Raw genomic sequence first — 6,000 nt, 5'->3', positions numbered from 1 at the left:
TGGACAAATCGCGAGACTCTCTGAGCCTCAGTTTCTTCATTTAGAACAAAAGATGCAACCAGGCAGTTTACAGTAGAAACAGCTGCAAATGGTCAGGAAACCCGGGGACACCTGCACAGCATCACGAATAATCAAAGAAACGAATGAGCTCTACGAGCTTCTCCTGCAGCACAAGAAGCCAGAGAAATGTGCCTAAGTAGGAACACTCAGCGTTGTTCGTGAGCAACAACTTGCAAAGCACCTAATGTCCTTCAGCTGGGGGGCGGCTAACAGTGATGCACTTTCCCGAGGTGGGTACCTGACAGCCACTGGGAGGCACGTGGTCCAGCTCCAGGTCCCGGCGAGGAAACTCGCCCCCGGTGGGTGACTAAGTGAAAAAAGCAAAGTGCAAGGCAGCATGTAGAGTGAAATCCCATGTTGGTACAAAGCATTTGTAAACATGACTATTATAAATTTGCAAGTGCATAGAACACAGTCTGGAAGAGTGTACGGTAAGCTGTGTTAACTGTACTTCCTCTTGGGAGTGCGGCTGGGAATTTTCTAGGTAGTTTTGGGTTCTTTTGTGGTATGCTATTGGAGCGTTTGGAAGAAGATGGGTCACTTTTGTCATTTTTTTAATTTAGAAATTTAAAACAGGTGTATGCTCTTGCCTATCACAGAATCTGCTATCTAGTCCTCACAAAAGCCCCACTAAGGTGGGAATTGCAGCTGTCACCCACTTTACAGATGAGAAAACTGAGATCCAGAGGTCCCTGAAGTCACAAGTTGCAGGGATGAAATCCACCCAAGTCTGGACTCTTAACCACGTTGCTTCACAAAGGAAGACAGGGGTGGGGGGTTTTTAGCACCAGAACCCATTCTTCCAATAAAACATTGGCTGGAAGCCCAGTTCATAAAACGGGTGAGAGGGGAGTCGCTCTGCTGAAGAAGAGGGGCTGAGAAGCCGCTGGCTCTCGGACCCCCGCCCCTTGAGGTGCTCCCAGCACCCAGGGGATCCCTGGGACCCCAGTCTGAAAGTCGCTGAGCTAGGTGACTCTGAAGGCCAGGATTCTAAACTGCTTCTCTTGAAAGGGACGAAGATAGAAATGTGTTACTGGGTCATGCAAACAGGTGGAGTCATCTTGCTTTAAATAAACGCGGGTATCAGGCTGCCCTGATTTAGCCTGAACCACTGCCCACCACAGAAAGCTTTTGTGGGGGAGACACACTGGCCTACTTTGGTTTTGATATAAAAAAAAAAAATCTAGACCCTCAGGAGCTGCCTGGAATAAACAGCACCCACCCCCCACTCCTCATGAGAACAGGAGGCAACTTCTGTTTTCCTCGCCGTTCGGTCTCCAGCAGTGCCCGCGCAGTGACGCTTGTCGAATGAACGAACGAATGGACGAACAGGGGCTTGACTGGTTGACCTTCATGCAAACAGACACCTACACACAGCCCTCAGCCACACTGGCTTTGAGATTTGAGCAACAAATCAAGGTACAGAGGAGTAATGTTGTATTTTAACTCATCAAATAAAATCAACGTCCATGCGTCCATACTGATATAAACGAATAATTGCACAAGTAAATGAGGAAGAAGGGACAGTTTTCCTTCCAGAGAGTTCTACTCAATAAACGTGGCAGGCATGAAGGACAGCAAAAATCACTGCTACAGGCAAGGTCCACCATGGACGCTAAAATTAGCGGGAGAACGTTTAAGGAGAAACAAGATTTGCACGGTAGCAAACTATTCCCCCCCGCAAATATGTATTAATTACAGAGGAAAAAACAATAATTTTACAGTGGAGACCTGGTGGACACCAGGATCACTAGTGATCAGAGTTAGTGCCCCAAGCAATGGGACGCAGTGTCACGTCCCTCCTGATACGAGACACTGAGGACAACACATCACCACTTCTGTGCCATTTTTCCAATAACGCACAGCTGAGAAAGCAGCAGACGAACCCAAATCGAGCAACATTTTACAAAACACCTGATGAGGGGCTTCCCTGGTGGCGCAGTGGTTAAGAATCCGCCTGCCAGTGCAGGGGACACGGGTTCGAGCCCTGGTCCAGGAACATCCCTCATGCCGCGGAGCAACTAAGCCCGTGCGCCACAACTACTGAGCCTGCGCTCTAGAGCCCACGAGCCACAACTACGGAAGCCCACGAGCCACAGCTACTGAAGCCCGTGTGCCTAGAGCCCGTGCTCCGCAACAAAGAGTAGCCCCCGCTCGCCGCCACTAGAGAAAGTCCACGGGCAGCAATGAAGACCCAACGCAGCCAAAACTAAAAATAAATAATTAATTAAAAATAAAAACCTACCTGACTAGCGCTCTTCGAAAAGTCAAATTCACGAAACAGAAGAAAAGACTGAGGAGCTTTTCCAGGTCGGAAGAGACCAAGGAGACATGACACCAAAGGCAACTTGAGACCGAGGCAGAGCAGACACGCACAGGGCCCGGCCAACAGGTGGCTTAAGAGATTTAAGACGAAAATGTCTCCACTCAATTCTGAGGGCCAGAGCCCAAGGCGAGGGCAGGTCTGTTTTCCTTCTGGAGGCCCCCAGGGAGGATCTGTTTCCTGCTTTTCCCAGCTTCTGGAGGCGCAGGCATTCCTTAGCTCACCACCCTTCCTCCATCCTCAGAGCCCTCTGACCTCACACCTCCTACCACTCTGACTCTCCCGCCTCCCTCTTATAAGGGCCTTTGTGATGACATTGGGCCCACCTCGACCATCCGGGCTACTCACCCCATCCCAAGATCCTCACCTTGATCACACCTGCAAAGTCCCCTTTTCCATGTACTTTAACATATTCCCAAGTTCCGGGGATTAGGACACAGACGTCTTCGGGGGAGAGGGAGCATGGTTCAGCCTCCTACACTGATCATCCACGAAGGTCAGACTTTCTGCGTAAAAGATGCCTGCCCCACCTCTGGCCCCACGTGCCCTTTCCAGGAAGAAAGATAAAGAAGAAGGAAGCGGCAGCACCTCTATTAGCAAAGGAAAACCTTTCCCACTGATCCTTAGCAGGTTTCCACCTGGGTCTCACTGACCACTGGAACTGAATTTTGTCAACGCTTTTCCTGCACCAGTCGAGCGTGTGATTCTCCCTCCTTCATTCTATTAACGTGGTGTGTTACGTTATTGATTTTCATCTGCTGAACCGTCCTTGCGTTCCAGGAATACATCCCGCATGGTCATGACGTATAAGCCTTTCAATATGCTGCCGAGTTTGGTTTGTGAGGAGTTTTGCATCAATGTTCGTAGGGGATGTTGGTGTGTAGTTTTCTTCTCTTGTGTGTCTTTGCCTGGTTGTGCTATCAGGGTAATGCTGGTCTCATGGAATGAGTTAGAAAGTGTTCCCTCCTCTTTAATATTTTGGAAGAGTTTGAGAAGGACTGGTATTACTACTTTAAATGTTTGATAGAATTCACCAGTGAAGCCATCTGGTCCAGGATCCTTCTTCGTTGGGAGACTTTTGGTTACTGATTCAGTCTCCTCACTAAAGGTTTTATGGTGCCAGAATTTGAACCCAGGCTTATTTCCCATCACAGTCTCTGGTACCCACTATAAGAGGGTTTAGGAGTATGTTTACTCTGCGGCCGCGTGTGTGCGTGTGCGGCCACAGATAATAAGATGACGGGGAGGTGTTTTCTGCTTTGGACAAAACTCCATTAGACTGTGCATGACTTGAGGGTAGAGACTGTCTTATTCATTGTTTCACTCCCAGTAATTGACACTCAATAACCGTTTGCCAGTAAAGAAAGCCAGTTTTCCCAGCACCTTAATCTAAATTATACATCCCTCTTCCTGGAGTATTTGTGGGACCTCCTTGACCATATGTCTTAGTTCAGTTTCCTCCAAAAGCATCGTCAAGGCCCTGGGTGCAAGTAGCCCATTTGAAAGAAAGAAGGGGATCCTGAGGAGGGGCCAGGACGTGAGCCCGGCCGGCAATGGCTGGTGCCGCTGAGTGGGGAAGAGCTGTGAGGCACCGGGGTGCAGCCCTGCTGACAGCTCTTTCTCTGCCCAGTGGGGTGCTGGGACACTGACTTACCAACTCCTGATTCCTGATGGTGGGGTCTGCCCCCGGGGGCATCAACGGCCCACCCTGCACTCCCGCTAGGAGCTGCTCTCTTGCATGGATTGTTGGGATTTTTTTTTTTTCTCTTTATGGAACAATTTATATTCAGCAGACTCTAAACAGAGCTCTTTAAGATGGGATTTGGTTTAAGCTGTGATCCTGAGTTTAATGGGCTGGAGTCGGTGGGGGGGGGGGGCGGGGGCTCTGTGCTTATCGCCTCTCAGGCCTCTTTGAGTCCACTTTGCGCCCAGGGCCATTATCTCTGCAGCCATCCGTGGCTGGTTTCTCCTGGCCTGACCACTTGCCCCCGCCTTAATCTGGAAGATCAGCGGCTCTGAGCTCAGGGGGCCGGAGACCTTCCCGGAGCTCCTGTCCCCACCTGTTCCTGCAGGACTCTCTCTCAGACCACAGCACTACCCAGGGGAGCTGCTGGCTTCCTGGAAGGCAGAGGGGAGGTAATGAAAAGGGAGGTGCCCAGGGGGCTGGGAGGGAGAACACAGGCGGGAAGATGGAGTCTTCTGTGTAAATGAGTAAAAACCAGGTTGTGGGGTAGAGACCCACTCGTTCATGCAGCCCCTGTGAGCACTTCAGGAAAGACACCTTTCTCCCAAGTGCAGCTTGGTGGGAAGAGCACAGGCTGATTTCAGCTCCCTTCGATCCGTGGGCCAGGCGAGTTTTGCAGTGCACAACCTGAGCAACTGCACAAGTGGGGCTTGTGGGCACCCCTGCCTCTCCTCCTGGCACCACGACAGTACGGCACACAGGCAACTGGGGATCATAACTTATCAAGTGCTCTTGTCCACTGTGTGCTGGGGATGCAGCTGAGAAAAGCCTGTGCATTTCAGATCAGTCTGTTGCCAGAAATAGACAAGAAAATCATCACTTGAGAAACAAGAAGACAGCGTGACCTCAGAGGGAAGTAACATGAGCAGAAACAAGGCAGACCAAGGGCATGATCACCGTTTCACCTTCAGCATCCTAGGATGTAGAAACAGAGTTTGCCGAGGGCTCCAGGGAGCCCTCCAGACAAAGCCCCTAGTTACAATGTCTCTCAGAGCCGTGGGGAAACGGAGAGGCCCCCAAAGGGCAGCCACAGTGGCAGCTGCTACCACCCCCAGGGCTGCCCTTCGGTGACACTCATGGCCCGAGGCGAGGAGGGGGCCAGGAAGAGACCCCCAGCGGCCCCCTCCCTCCCTCCCTCTCTGACAGCACCTCCCATGGAAGACAGAGGCCCTGGAAAAGCAGCCAGGTGGGTCTGTGTCCGGGACCACGGCAGAGTGGACGTGGAGGAGGCTGAATCCGGAGGGGCAAACGTTGTTAACCTTATTTTGAAAATGAACAAACAAAGACACTAAGGCCCAGAGAGATCCGGTAACCTGCCCGAGGTCACACAGCTTGCAAGTGAGGAAGACAAGAGCCCCAGAAGCACAGGACGTTTTGAGGGCAGGGAGAGATGACCCCTGAGGGCAAAGGCCAAAGTGACTTCCCCAGGAGCTGAGAGCTGAAGACAAAGTAGGGGTGGGAGGGGAAAGGGCGGAATCTCGCTCCAGATGGGAGAAAGCGCGCCTGCACGAGGCAGGGGGAAGGAGCCGCAGGGCTGGCACCGGCTTCCCCGCCAAGCCCAAGGTGGGTGGGCAGGCCCTGGGGCTTCAGCAGGGGCAGTCTGACCCCAGTTCCATTTCAGGAAGTTCACTCGGGGTCTGCGTGGAAAACTCGGGAAGGGTCTAGAGGTGACGGGGCTGGTGGCCTGGCTTGAAGCCTGGCCATGGGGTGGAGAGCTGTTTAGGAAGTAGAACGATGGGTGAGACCTGGACCGGACAAAGAGAGAGGGGAGGGCAGGATGCTGCTGCACTCAGGCTGTTGCCCTTCACTGAAATGGGGGTGGGGTTAGGGAGGTTCTCAGCTGCAAACACTGGGCTCCAAGCCAGACAGTTCA

The sequence above is a fragment of the Monodon monoceros genome, unplaced genomic scaffold, assembly GCF_005190385.1.
Source record: "Monodon monoceros isolate NGI ecotype Baffin Bay Population unplaced genomic scaffold, NGI_Narwhal_1 Super_Scaffold_9, whole genome shotgun sequence".
Lineage (NCBI taxonomy): Eukaryota > Metazoa > Chordata > Mammalia > Artiodactyla > Monodontidae > Monodon > Monodon monoceros.
The sequence above is the reverse complement of the archived record's forward strand: the minus strand, read 5'-3'. Positions refer to the sequence as shown.